General features: G+C 40.0%; 1 protein-coding gene and 1 long non-coding RNA gene across 4 annotated transcripts in view; one reads left to right on the forward strand and one right to left on the reverse strand.

The window, feature by feature from the left end:
* PCSK5 (proprotein convertase subtilisin/kexin type 5) overlaps positions 1–14,772 on the forward strand; it is a 336,184-nt gene that overhangs the window by 283,534 nt on the left and 37,878 nt on the right. The gene's annotated exons all lie outside the window — the stretch shown is intronic.
* LOC142829846 (uncharacterized) overlaps positions 1–14,772 on the reverse strand; it is a 57,177-nt gene that overhangs the window by 27,863 nt on the left and 14,542 nt on the right. The window lies entirely within an intron of this gene.

Raw genomic sequence — 14,772 nt, forward strand, 5'->3', positions numbered from 1 at the left:
CTAATATTGGAGGAACTTTACTGCAATTAAGAGAGTTACTTTGAATTTGGAATGGTATAAATGAGAAAGGAATTTGTTCTAGTGTTCTTCAACAGTCTGTATCCAAATGTATTAAGATTAGAGATGGCCCTGAATCACAGATTCTAGATCTAGATGACAAGTGTCCATACTTCAAGGTAATTCATGTCTGGCACTTTGGTTTGGTTGAATCCCCAATTAAAATTCTTTCTTTGTAACACCAGCTAAAGCACTTAGCTAGCAGTAGATTCTATGGAGCCAACAAGAGTAAAGTGAATGCTGAAGAGGTATCTGCAAATATTCATTAAAAGAAAATACATGAGTGCACTCCCATCTGAAGCATTCACAAACACTGTTTTTAAGCTTGCACATGTGTAATCGTATTTTCACCTTTAGTGAAAAAATAAAAACTCATACAACTATGTATTCATGCAAGTTCTTCACCACAAGTGACTTATTCAAACCCTCTGGTTCTTCTTTCAATCATCCAATAACTCAGCAGATAAAACAGCAAGTGACTTAAGTGACCAGTTACTCAGTATGAATGTTTTCAAGTCCAACACCTTCTTCTAACTATGGATGTTCCTTTGGCAATCAAATGCAGTTCTCAAACTTCATGGCACCTTGACCCCTGTCTGCCAACAAAAAGTACTACATGTTCTATTTTATCCCACGCAAATGTCCCGCTTGAATGGGAGGTTAGCTAAAAGATGAGTGAGAGTGGAGAATCAGCTGCTATGCAAATCCTCCTGTTCATGGACCATATATAAATGCAAAACAGAAAAAAGGGATGAAGTACTTGGCAACTGGGACAACCTATTTTAATATTATTCATCTTCTAAATACAAACCCACCTACTAAGTTTGTTTCTCATTTGACATTCTGATTTAAACAAGGCTCCCAAAAGCTCCAATCGCAGTTTGAGACAATTGGCCCAAGTCAGGTAGATGCAGGATCAATTTTCAGCACGGAACAAAGGTCAGAAGTATTCATGGTGTGGAAAATTTGGGACTCCAGAATATATCTGTGAATTTGGTTAAGACAGATGCACTGATACAACAGCTGATAGTTATCTTAATATGTTGCCACTGGATTTTAAACAGAAACACAAAAACAGACAGGAAGTAAAATCCTGAGCAGATTCAAAATTATCACATGTACGGCAGAACATGATTTTTGAGTTCTGGGTTTAATATGAACTGGACAAAGCTACTTGTATTTTATTTTCTGTTATTAATTGGTGAGATTTTGGCTGCATCATTAGCTTAGTTTGCAGCTAAGACAAGTGAAGGATAAGGGTTCTCATATCTGATCTGAAATGGATAGAAAAGATACCTCTGAGAGCCAGCAGCTGGGCCATACTTCTCTACTCAGCCAGCCAGAAGTGGTTTGTGATGACAAAGACTGTCCGAAAAGCTCAGTACAGGTTGAACCTCTCTAGTTTGGCACCCTCGGGATCTGATCAGTTCTGAACAAGATAATTTTCCAGACTATGGGAGGCCAATATTTTCTAGCATCATTGCCAACACTTCCACTGCTTACTGGGCTGTTAGAGGGTATTTAGGAGTAAATTAGAGCAAAATAACAGCACAGAATGCTGAGAGGCAGGACTGGTGGCTGTAAACCAATGTTATGAGACCCCAGGAAACTTGGCCACACCCATGAAAAGCAGACATCTGGCTAACTAAAATCATTCCAGATGATGGAGGCTTCCAGACCAAAAAGTTCTGGACTAGAAAGATTCAACCTATACCACAAAAGATACAGAACAATGAAATACTATGTCTGCTTAGAAAGTACTGAATTTGAAGCATTTGTATTAAACTGGCATTTTGGGATCAAGCATTGAGCATTTCGGGATCATTTCTGAAGCATGATCTTGATGTCTTCACTCAGATATCTCTCCCCCATAACCACTAAGGAATTTTGCCTGAGATCAGGGACTAATGGTAACTGGCACACTCTCAGTCAAAATGCACTAGGAGTTTCTGGGAATAAACAAATCTCCTTTCTAGAAATGATAGCAATTGCTCAACTGGAATTCAAGTTATGTTATTTTCATCCCTAAAAAGATATGATTCTTAGTATGTAAATAGACAGAGATACATTTTATTTAGATATGCAAAAAGATTCCGACTCTCCAGTAAAATGAGCAATGATAGGTATCCTTTGTTTAGTAAGTATGGATGAACAGCACTATCTAAGACCTAACTATTATTGTACTGCTGTCACCCTGGGTTGTGTGTAAATCACACAGCTTGCATTGACTGCAGGGCAACCTACAGGAGCTGAATGAAATAAGAAAGTGAGGTACATAAGAACACACTGCAATAAGCTTGGTGATTGATGGATTTGTTGCCTTCAGCAAATCACAAGGGTTTAACTGATTTTTAGACATCGTGATTCTTTGGTAATACATGTAACTTCAAGTATACTCTTCAGGGTCACTTTAATTAACATAATTGAACTGAGTGTCTTGTTCGTAGCCTGCGGGAAGAAGAACTCCTCCTTGTCTCAGGTTTGGGTCTATTGTAGTCTGTCTCTATCTTTTTACCTTTATCTGAGACCAGACATAAGTTAGAAAGCTTTTGATAGCTAATTATTTAGGTCTTGAATAATATATACCAGCAATCTCTTAGTCAAAGTTGATGACAAGCAATCTGCAAAGATAAATGTAATATTTGAGGATCAAACTTTACCCTCAATTTCTGTTAGCTTTTATACTTCAGCAGATTATTTTAGGACCTGGTGAAGGTAACATGGCAGGAGAGAGTGACAGGAAAGATCTCGAGGAAAGCGGAAATAGCAGGGGATGGATTGGCCAAAAGACAGTGGTAAGCAGATGGATCTTGGTTCCTCCTCAGATGAAGATGGCAGATGCTTGCATAATGACCCAATCCCAGAGGTTAGGATAAGGATAAGAAAGAGTCTAGATTTAGGAATAGAGAAGTCACGTAAGCTCTCTCTGCCTCAATCTCTGCACGTCCGGGTGTATTGACACCTACCTCTCTCACAGGGGTGTTCAGAAACTTAATGACACTAAGCTATTTTGAGATTAAAAGTATTGATGTTATTAAAACAGATACAGCAGTGATAAGGTAAAATACATTGTTACAGACCAGTTAAACCATTTATAAGAAAATGTTCCAAAAATAGACGTTACTAATCATGCATTTAGGGTGCTCTGTTGTGTGTGAGCTCCAAATGCTAGGTATCACGCAATGTTTTCTGAACTCCATATTTTTAAATAGCCAGCTTTATTGAGAGTTAGAAAGCAGGCAGGTAGGCTTAAGACTAATTCTTATCACAGTGCACAACACTAGTAACTAAACAGGCTGGGAGCTAACGAATTCTACAGGTACAGCGGAGAAGGGCTTCTTTACCAGGCCACATTTTATGGCAATTACTGCAGCCTCTTTGCTGTAGAAAACCTACATTCATATTGAATCCTCATCTTCCCACAGACAGAGGGTGAGGTTGGTCCTGTAACGAAGTCTGGAATAACATGAGAGAGTTAAAAAAAAAAAAACTATTTTTTTGCCATCAACATCTCTGCTGATTCTTTGCTGGCAAACATGAGTTCATGAGTTCTCTGCTTCACCACACCACAGGCTGGCAGCTTATGAAACAGTGATTACAATTATGCCACCAAGCGTAAATACTTTGTGAATTGTGGCATTTTCCAATTTTTGTGATTCCCTCTTTGATACTACAAGAGGTCTTAGATGAGAACTGGTGCTGATACCTAATGGTGATGGCATAACAAATATGTTTGCGGATTTGAATACTGAGAATACTATCCAGATAATAAGCCTGCCTCTGGGATGCTAGGTAAGAAGGCCCTAAGACACAGAACCTGCAGCACATAATTGTCTCTCTCAAATTCCCTGACCCTGTTGGATCTTACAATATGTACTACATCTCTGCTGGAGCCAGAAATGAAAGAAACAAGATGTCAGATGTAGCTAGGAGTGTAAAATATGACATTGGACAAATCCCCTGTGCATGGCCTGTGAGCTGCAGACAAGTATATATGTGTTATTACTTTAGAAACGTTGTTGTGCCATAGACGCAGACTTTAGAAGAGAAAGAGGAGAAAGTATTAAAAGATCTCACTGCTTTGGCAAAGAGGCATGGACATCAAGCTGCTCTTTTAGGCAGTAATTCAGGTTAGACCTCAACTATTTGTAATGCATTTCCCTGTAGCTACGGACCCGCAATTTTTGGCTTCCACAAAAATCCAGTGGAGGCTTGTTTGGGAGATGAGTGGGGAGAAAATCATGGGGTGAATTGAAAGGCTGGGAGGGAGGAGCGAAGTCTGCATAGCGGAGGCAGCGGAGGCATGGGCTGGGCCTAGTACCTGCCCAGTCTGCCAGATTATCAAAGGCAAATGACTTCAGTCTTGAAGCTCAGTTGTGATCCACCCACATGTGGACCCTATGCACAGACCTCACCCTTCCTCCCAATGTCTCTTGCAATTGCAAACAATAAGGTTAGTGCAAATTCTGGCAAGCCAGACATACACACTAGCCTGCAACAAGCAATTAAGCCTGAGAGGCTCTCTGAAATCATGAAGAAAAATCAATCCCCCATGCACCAGATATATTGCATATCCCATTGCTCAAAGCTCAGTGATGGACCATAAGCATTGATCTCTGAATTCTGAAACTTCAACCAAACCAGCCATTAAAGCAGAAAGAAAAGGGAGCAACAGAGGTTGGGATGGGATGGGTTTTTTTTTCTGTCTGAAATAATCCTAAAATTATCATGAGCCAAGGCTTCACAACTGTAGAAGCATTGCCCGTGTTCACAGCAGCTGAGCTGCACAGATTCCCAGAACCTGTTGTCTTGAAAATGAGACAGAGTATCAGCAATACCACAATCCAGTGAGGGGCAACCTAGATTAGTCCTTCAATTCTGTGGGTCTCCTGAGATAGGGCAGTTTTGCTAACTGCTCTTGCGTACTTAGAATTTGCAGGATGTGCCAACTGAATCACAGCAGCACTTTGACTGGTTGCAGAGGGAATGCATGGCTCTCGTAACATGTGCAATCAGCATTCAGCTCACTTCACATGCCCTTGGTCGTGTGTGTCACTTTCGTAATACCAGCAGGAAAAAAAAACTACACAGATGAAAACCAGCAGAATCTAGCAACCTTGTGAGAGGGCAATGGTAAACAAAATGTCTTGTGGGCCCCACATAGAACCCCAAGGGACCATATACAGACCTTGGGCCATAGGCTTAACACCATAAAATGGAGGCATCCCAACTTATAGGCTACATTTTAAAATTATTGCAACGTAGTTAACCATTTTTCTTAATTCTATTCTTCTTTCAGATAATATTACAAAGGGTAGTGATGAGGAGGTTGTGTTTCTTTGGTTGTTCTTATAACTTGATCACCTTTGGTTCTTTAATGAGAGAGCATGTACCATCCACTCCTGGAATCAGACCTTGCTTCAGGGACTCATAATTTCTTCAGAAACTTTTTTTTAAAAAAAAACAAACTTATTTTTAAACTTTTTTTTTTAAGAGATCTACCATAGCTCTTTAGAAAGTGACTCTGCTACATCCTTTAGAACTGCAGAATCTAGCCCATTTCATGGCACTGTTTATAAAAAGTCTCTGAAATTGGTGTAAGTAAAAATGCCAGCAGAGCTGGCAGATATTGATGGTTTGTAGTTTTAGTTACATGATATGTATGAAAATATAGCACATAAGAGACATACATTTTTCCAATCAGGCTCAGCCTCCTTCTTGATCCATGCAAATTAAAAATGTATTGCAGATGTAGGCTTGAGTACTGAGAAGCACCATTATTTTGATTTCTACTTGCAATTGAATTGCAGATGGAAATTTGACAAACGCTGATTACACCAGCAAAAAGGAGGCCACTCTTGAAAATTTAGTCATCACGCTCACTGTGAAGACACCTAACCTTGTTGATTTAGGCCTCAAGCCCTGCCACCAATGTAATTCTGAACAGACAGGCAGAGTACTGGGGAAATACGAATAAATTGCAAGAAAAAAGTATCTTCTCATTAGGACACAGCATGAGAGTTGGGCAATTATCTCAGGGTTACACTATCCCTTTTAGCAAGTGCACTCCCATGGGAGAATTGCCAGGGAATTCCCATAATCACCAGTCCAGCAGCCCCTTTTCTGACTCACTTCCCTCATAAACCTCTTCTGCAGCAATGGCATGAAGGGAACCCCTACATAACGATGTGCTATGTCCTGTCGCGGTGTTTATCCTTACTCAGAGACCCCAAATCCTGACTACCCTCCATGTAGCAAAACTCTACAAGTTCTGCTGTGCTTAGGACCATCCATGCCTACAGAACAGGTGGCAGGATTTGCCTCTTCTGACCTTTCCATCAAGAGGTTTTCCCCCCCCAATACCACCACTAGGAACCCAGGAACCAAAGCAACTGTACTTTCTAATTAGACTGATTGTCAAGATTAAAAAAAAAAGTCAGATGAGCAACTGCATTGTTCTTATTCAAGGATAAGAAAAAACACTGAAACACTCCACGCAGCAGTACTCCTGGAAGAATAAACTCAGGAACAAGCATTTTGGACCAAATATGCCTTGGTTACACCAGTGTAAATCTGAGTAGCTGTCAAAGGTCATCCAAATCAATCTTGGCTGCAAGCAAGCTAACAAACAGACAAGGAAGACTGAATAACTTGCAAAATACTCTACAAAGCCATTACACAAAATGAGATAGAGAAAAATGGATTATAATAGAGCAGGAGTGAGAGAAAATGCTTTTGGAGAAGATTTAAGGAACCCAAGAGATGTCTAAAAGGCAGCACTGTGAACAAAGATTCAAGCGTACAGGTACAAATTGGGACTCTGGCTGTTGCGTTCTTGATTAATGACTAGAAAGTGATCTAGTTCCCATAGCAACCTACGAAGCACAAAGGAAAACTTCATTTCTTAAAGATATTTCTGATGATGAATAGACAGACTTTCAAAATACGAAGGACTTTATTACAAAGATCCTCTTTTATCTTGGACTAAATCTTCCTCCAGAGGTTAATCTTGCAGGATGGATTTTAGTTTTGCAGATAAAAGGTCTTGTTTGCACGGGCTTCTTAAGTGGGAACGGCATGCTGTCCAAAAATAATACCTAGTAATTTTGGAAGGTTTTTTTTTTTATTTTCAGCAATGACATTTCAGTTTAGGTAGCACATGAGATTAAAGGATTTTGTCATGCTAACAGTATCTTCACATGGAGCGTTTTCCTTGGATGCTTATAATATTAAATAATAAGTAATTATTAAATAATACGAATCAGTAAATGAAAAGCTCTTTTTCTAGCATTTTCTTTCTGTGTGAAATAACATTACTGGGTCAATTCATTCTTGGGGCAATCCCATTAAGTCAATGGATTTATTCAAAGGATGAATTTGACCTAGAACTTCAGCAGTTTTAGACACAAAGCCTCTTTAGTATTTCCAGCTTGGCATCTGCAAAGCTGAAATCATTTTTTTAGTATTTACAAAGTAACTCAGCTCTGGCTCCTAAAAGTATTGGGTTTTGGCAAAATCTAAGCCAAATTCTGCATTCATTTCCATGGCTAAGATTCTGTCAATTTCATTGAATTACTCCTAATTCACAGTATATCAGAGAGCAGAGTTTTTGCTTTCCAATTAACAGAGGTTTGAAACCAGATCTTTAGGATCTCATTAAACGGTTTAACCATAGAAGTAGTCTGGAAGTTAGATGGCAGTCGTTATGTTACGTGTTAGAAATCTGCTGGGCTTTGCAAGGTACAAATGCTCCACTTCAACAGTTGAGCTTAAAAGTTATTGTGGGTCAGCAGCCACTTCAAGTCAGAGTTGTCTGAAGAAATAAACAATAAGGAAGAGTTTGTTGCTGCCGCGTTCTGCTATTTATCTGATGTTTATCAAAGAACTAAAATGCAGCTAAAATGTAACAAAGAACCTCTCAGCAACTTTACCCCAAGTATTAGTCACAAGCACCAACTTTTTCAGACAACTACAAACAGGTGCAAGCTCTGGGTTTGTGCCTTTATATAAGGAAGAGCATGTATGGAACCTCTTACTGGCTGAAGCAAATCCAAATCTTCTGAGATTATGTGCATATGCGAATGAAAGTTAAATTGTTTATTATATAAGCCTTACCCTGTCTACTCATTTCTGATAATGGGGGTGGGAGGAACAGACTGATTCAGCTGCCATTCAAGTCAATAGGAAAACTGTGATTGACTTTTGGGGTGCAAGACTATCACTGTAATGTTGCCCTCTGATACCCTCAATCATACTGAGTAGTGCCTTACTCCACAAATACTCCTATATTGACTTCACTGGAATTACTTGTGGAGTAACCTACTATTCAACTTGAGTTAAGGCATCAGGATTTACATCGTATACAATACAACTTTTCTCAACCATGAATGATAACCCCTCGCATCTCAATACATCTGAAGCTTGGTTTAAAAATAATGCACCTGTCATACTGCTTGGATTCATCTCATATTTCTGAAATGTCAAAACACACTACAGTTTATACTCTTACCCAAGTTAGACATTTTCCTTTCTATTCTATGAGAACCTCCAGACAAACCCGAAACCATCATTCTGAATGCTTTGATTTTCAACTGGTTTATTTGAATGATCCTTAACTAACTGCTGCTTCTACCATTGTATTGATAGCATGTACTCTCTGCTTAACCTCTCGCTTAGGGGCCTACTCCTGCTCCCGCTCCCATTGATGGATTCTTGCCATTAACTTCAACAGGAGTAAGGTTGAGCCATTAATTCCAGAGATCAGAAAGTTCTTATGTGTGGAATTCATCCCTGACTGTGAGCAGATACATATGACTGCAGACTACTAGATACTCAACTGTACTCTACAGTTTTGGTGTACAACAGTTATATGCAGTTTTGGTTTATGAAATTTCAAAACTACTAACTGTGGCATGTAACCCAACTCTTAACTCAGTCTTTGTACCATATAACTGTAGAACAAAAAAAGCAGTCATGTAGCACTTTAAAGACTAACAAGATAGTTTATAGATGATGAGCTTTTGTGGGGCAGAGCCACTTCTTCAGATCATATTCTGAAAGCGAATTGGCATGACCGTTATATACAATGAAATTGGCATGACCATTATATACAATCAGAGGGATACAATGAAAAGAGTAAAAAAATTACAAACTGACAAATCAGCTACATAGAATGTCAAGAGGGGGGCAAGAGGGAGGAGGAAATTGCTTACTGTAAAAGTCAATTAAGTGGCTAATCTGGGGTCACTATAAATATCAAAAGGTGGGGAGGCTGTCTTTGTAATGTGTAAGATATTTATCATCTCGATTAAGGACCATTCGCAATGTGTTGAATTTTAGCATAAATAAAAGTTCTGAGGTCTTCCTCTGTAATCTGGCATTAAAGTCTCTTTGTTGTAAGACACATGTTGTCAGGTCTTTAAGGGAATGGCCAATTTGATTGAAATGCTGGCTGACAGGTTTGTGTGTGTGTACATTTCTGATGTCTGATTTGTGAGCATTGATTCTTTGGTGAAGTGAATGACCAGTTTGTCCCATATACATCCCAGAGGGGCATTGCTAGAACATGATGGCATATATCACATTGCTAGACGTACAGAAATATGAGCCTTTGATCGTATAACTGACATGGTTAGGTCCAGTGCTGGTATCTCCAGTGCTGGGGTTTGTTGCAAGGGAAAATTCCAGGGTTAGTTTTAATGTGGTATGCCCTGTGGTTGTTAGTGAGAATCTTCCTGAGGTTAGTTGGTTGTCTATAGGAGAGTACAGGTCTGTCACCCAGAGCCTCTCAGAGTGTAGCATCATGTTCCTGTATAGGTTGTAGGTTACTGATAATATGTTGGGGGCTGTAGGTGATGACAAGTGGTGTTCTATTGTTGATTTTCTTGGGCCTATCTAGAAGTAGCTGGTTTCTGGGTATTCATCTGGTCTTTTCAATCTGTTTTTTTACTTCCCCCCCACTGGGGAAGATTGATCTGAAGAAGTGGGTCTGCCCCACGAAATCTCATCACCTAAAGTGCTACATGACTGCGTTTTTTGTTTTATTCATATAACTGCTGGACAGCTAATGTAACACCAAAAAGAGACTCCACCAGCAATAGTGGCAGTTGCAGGTAAACCTGACTTCAGTACCAGGCAGGTTAGATGGAACTATAGTAAAGAACAGAATGATCAGACACATTGAATGACATGGTTTGTTGGGGAAGAATCAATATGGATTTTGTCAATGGAAACCAAGCCTCTCCCATTTATCAGAATTCTTTGAGAGGGTCAACACTCACGTAGACACAGGTAAATAAGTTTGTGACCTCCAGAGACCTGCCCTGGGATCAGTGCTGCTCAACATATTCATAAGTGATCAAGATAAAAGGTAAGCAATGAGACGGCAAAGTGTGGCAATGATAAAAATTACTCAAGATACTTAAGACCATAGCTGAGTTACATAAGGATCTGACAAAACTGGATGACTAGGCAACAAAATGGCAGATGAAATTCAATGCTGAGAAATGCAAAGTAATGAACATTGAAAAATATAATCCCCGCTATATATACAAACTGATGGGGTCTAAGTTAGCTGTTTCCACTCAAGAAAAATCATGGAGTCATCGTGGCTAGTTCTCTGAAAATGTTTGCTCAGTGTACAACAGCTGTCAATAAAGGTAACAATGTTAGCAACCGTTCAGAAAGGGATATATAATAAGGCAGAAAATAACAATATACCCCTATATAAATCCAGTTATGCCCACATCTGGAATATTGCATGCAGCTATGGTCATCCCATCTCTGAAAAGATATATTAGAACTAGGAAAAGTACAAAGAAGATGAACACAAATAATTAGAGTTGTGGAACAGCTTCTATATGAGGAGAGATTAAAAAGATTGGGGCTGTTTAGCTTGGAAAAGAGATAATTAACGGTGGTGATATGATACAGATCTGTAAAATCATGAGTGGTGTAGAGAAAGTGAATAGGGAAGTGCTGTTTATCCCTTCAAATAGCACAAGAACCGTTCATCATCCAATTATATTAATAGGGAGCAGTTTTTAAACAAACAGAAGGAAGTATGTCTTCACACAACCATGCACCATCAACCTATGCAGCTGGTTGTGGGGGACACGTGAGAGCCAAAAGTACAATTGGGTTCAAAAAAGAATTAGATAAATTCATGGATGCTAGGGTATTAGCCAAAATGGTCAGGGATGCAATCCTAAAACCTCTGACTACAGGTAGCTAGGACTAGATGACAGGGGATGGATCATTCAATGATTACCCTGTACTATTCATTTCCTCTGAAATATCTTCCAATCACTGTTGGAAGACAAGATCCTGGGCTAGATGGATCATTGCTCTGACCCAGTATGGCCGTTCTTGTGCTCGTGTATAAAGTATTGCGCTGAGGTTGGCACATTTTGGACCATATTCTTATACTTCAAGCTAGTATAAATCAAGACCATTAAGTCAACTGACCTATTCTATCTGCTAACACTTCCTTCCATTCAACCCCTTCACATTTACAATGCCTCCTAAGAGTTCAGACCTTCCCTGTTGCTGAAAAACATGAATGTATTTATCACTCACTCCTGAGACCTGCTGCTTTCTCAAGCTATGGAACCATTACATGGAACATACTGAGTATATCACATAATCTTTGTCTTCTCATACCCCATCTCTATTTTTCATCACGCCTTTTCCTTATGTCCTGAGTCAAACTGTAACTGAGAATCTTGCCTTCTCTCTTGCTGTTATATACTGGTGCCCTTTCTCACGTGGCTGGCTATCAGGTGTCCTGGCCACCCACGGAAAGATGCAGTGGTGTCAAGAAAAAGAAAGAGAACATAAGCGCATAAGAACGGCCATACTGGGTCAGACCAATGGTCCATCTAGCCCAGTATCCTGTCCATCTACAGTGGCCAATACCAGATGCCCCAGGGAGAGGAAACACAATAGGTAATCCTCACGTGATCCCTCCCTGTCATCCTGTCAAGAGAAAGAAGGTATAACAAAAGAGACAAAGGGAAGACAGGTAAAAAAATAAAACTGGGACAAAAATGGAAGGGGAAAAACCCCTCACATGAACAAAGACGACCCAAGCAACAAAACTGAAATTTCCCAAAGTTTGGGAACTGCCTGTGTGATGGGGTTTTGGTTTGGCCCCATTTCTGCTCAACATTCCCATTATGATAGCAGTGTACATTGCAGTTGTCTTAATTGCGAGCTCATAAAGTACAAGTAAAAAGTTCTAGAGTGGTAAAATATAATTACACTCATTAGTGACACATTAAAGCTTACAGCACTTCTTTTATATTATTTCATGTTATTGTTCAGAGAAATTATAATAAAACTAGCAATAACTTGAAATTAAGCAATTACTAAATCTTGATCCTTAAAGGAAGACAGTAGTGTAATATCAAATCATTTCTAGCCATTACCTTTAATTAAATTTAAAATGGAGAGCAAGGACTTGCTAATGCCAGGTACTGAATACCTCCATTTCTCTCTGACTGCAAGAGGAGCTGGGTGTGCTTAGCATATTCCAAGCTCAAGGCCGAGTCAATTAATGTTTCCTCCAAGCAATTTCATTAAAAGATGATAGCTAATAAACAAACAGCAAGCTAAAACAAAGAGTGCATAAAATTATACTTACAGTGCATAAGGTTAAATGTGAGCTTGAGTCGTTTCAAGATCTGGTTCTAATTTGATGGCAAAATTATATTCAATGGGGGAAATTCAGTACAGAGGGTCAATAATGTAAGTAATGTTTCCAGAATCAGACTCTATCTAAATACTGTGAACAGACATAATGAAACATCCCCGGATTTCCAAAACACCTTTGGAATTAAATTTTTAATATGCATGAACATACACAGTAAATATCTATATAAGCCTCTTAGGTAATACTACAAATCCCTTGAATAGTTTTACTTCAACTATTCAAATATAAATACTCCTCCAGCATAAACCCCATTATGCTTAACATGAATGTGAATCCTTCCCTTCTGGAATAGAAAAGGCACCAAACAATTTCCAAAATCAGAGAATTCCAACTGAAATTAGAATCTTTGACCAACAGTTAATCTTTGAAGGCATCTTTCTTATAGCAAAACATAAGACTATTTTTAACCTGCACATTATCTCCACTCCCCTTATGCTGGGGAAAGTGTTGGGGGGAGGGGAAAATCACTTAGTTACAAAGTGGAAGAGAAACCAAAGGACTTTCTCCATGAACTCTAGGTGATCTGTACTTAACTCACATCCCTAAAACAAAATCGCAAAGTCAGTGAAGTCAATGAGAGCTGTGCACACTTATCGGAGGGCACAATTTGGCCATAGATTGTAACAGGTTAAATCTTGCTCCATTGTAATCACTGGGCGCTTTGCTTTTGGCTTCAAAAGAAGCAGGGTGAGGACCAGTAGAGCTGAAAACAACCACTGGCAATACCGGGATAATATGCAGATCGGTCAGTAGTAGTCACATGCCAAAAAACACTCCTGAAAGCAGAGACCTCTGCTGGTTTGTTTACTTTCTGGAGACCCAGCCCTCTTGTAGCTGGATGACTGAGCTCTTACTGAATATGTGAACACACCGGAAATCCATCCCAGCATTCTTTCATGTTTGATAGTATTTTTCTGAAAAAGTTTCAGAAGGCCACCTTTGAGAAGAACTGAATTCAGTAAGTTCTCTCAGAGTGCTGTCTCTCTTAAAAACTAGCCAATTAGCCCATCATAAGACAGGTTTTTTAGGTCTCTCCTCCATGTCGGCATTCTCTCCTGAGCCTCCGGTCTCTTGCTCCATCTCTCTCTCTCCTCCTCCTACTGCCTCCCCCTCTCTCTCTCTTAGCTCTCCTCTGCCTCCTGCTCTCTCTTTCTCTTCTCCTCCTCCTCCTGCCTCTCACTCGGGGGACCACGGAGCCCAAACAGCCATTTGGGCTCTGCACTCCCCGTGCTGCATGGGGAGCATGGAGCCCAAACGGTCGCTTGCGCCACTTGCTCCCACGCAGCGGCCTGGCTGAGTGGCGCAGAAATCAGCCGAGCACCACAGCGGGAGGCAAAGGGGGGGTGGTGACGTTCATGGCCGGGGGTGGGGCCTTGACCTGCTGTCACACCGCACCGCTCAGCCGGGCCACCGCGGGGGAGCAAGAGGAGCAAACGGAGCAAGCAGCCGTTTGGGCCCCGCACTCCCCATGCAGCATGGGTTGCCCAGAGGGAACAGCTAGTATTTCAGGCAACAGCGCCACCCAGAGGGAACAGCCAGCATTTCAGCGTTACAGACTCTCAGACATTGGGCTACTATATATATGATGATGGTTTCAAACAACTTAGAAGTTATAAAGCAGGATCTGTACTGAATGGCTAATACAATATTATAGGATTACGTGTGAGTCATGTTTTATTTCTGCCTATCATTAGAGAAAAATATAACTTTTGGATTTCTTTCTTCTCTAAGGTCCATTAGATATTAACTATTCTAACTCAGAAGCTTCAGCTGCCCATCTATAAAGCTGTAAATAATCCATTTTCAAAGGCATAATTTTCAGTAACATTGTAGCAAATTCTCACAAATGAGTTAAATTGGGTAACCAAATAAACAGACAGCTGTACTCTGGTTTCACAAAAGCTGTAAATCTGAATATTTGATTGGATTCTCTAGTGGTTTTAATTGGGGGGGGGAGAACTGAAAGGAGTCTGACTTTACCCATGACAGTATAACCCAATAGG

Source organism: Pelodiscus sinensis, chromosome 6, assembly GCF_052426305.1.
Source record: "Pelodiscus sinensis isolate ZL-2025 chromosome 6, ASM5242630v1, whole genome shotgun sequence".
In the NCBI taxonomy this organism is placed as follows: Eukaryota; Metazoa; Chordata; order Testudines; family Trionychidae; genus Pelodiscus; species Pelodiscus sinensis.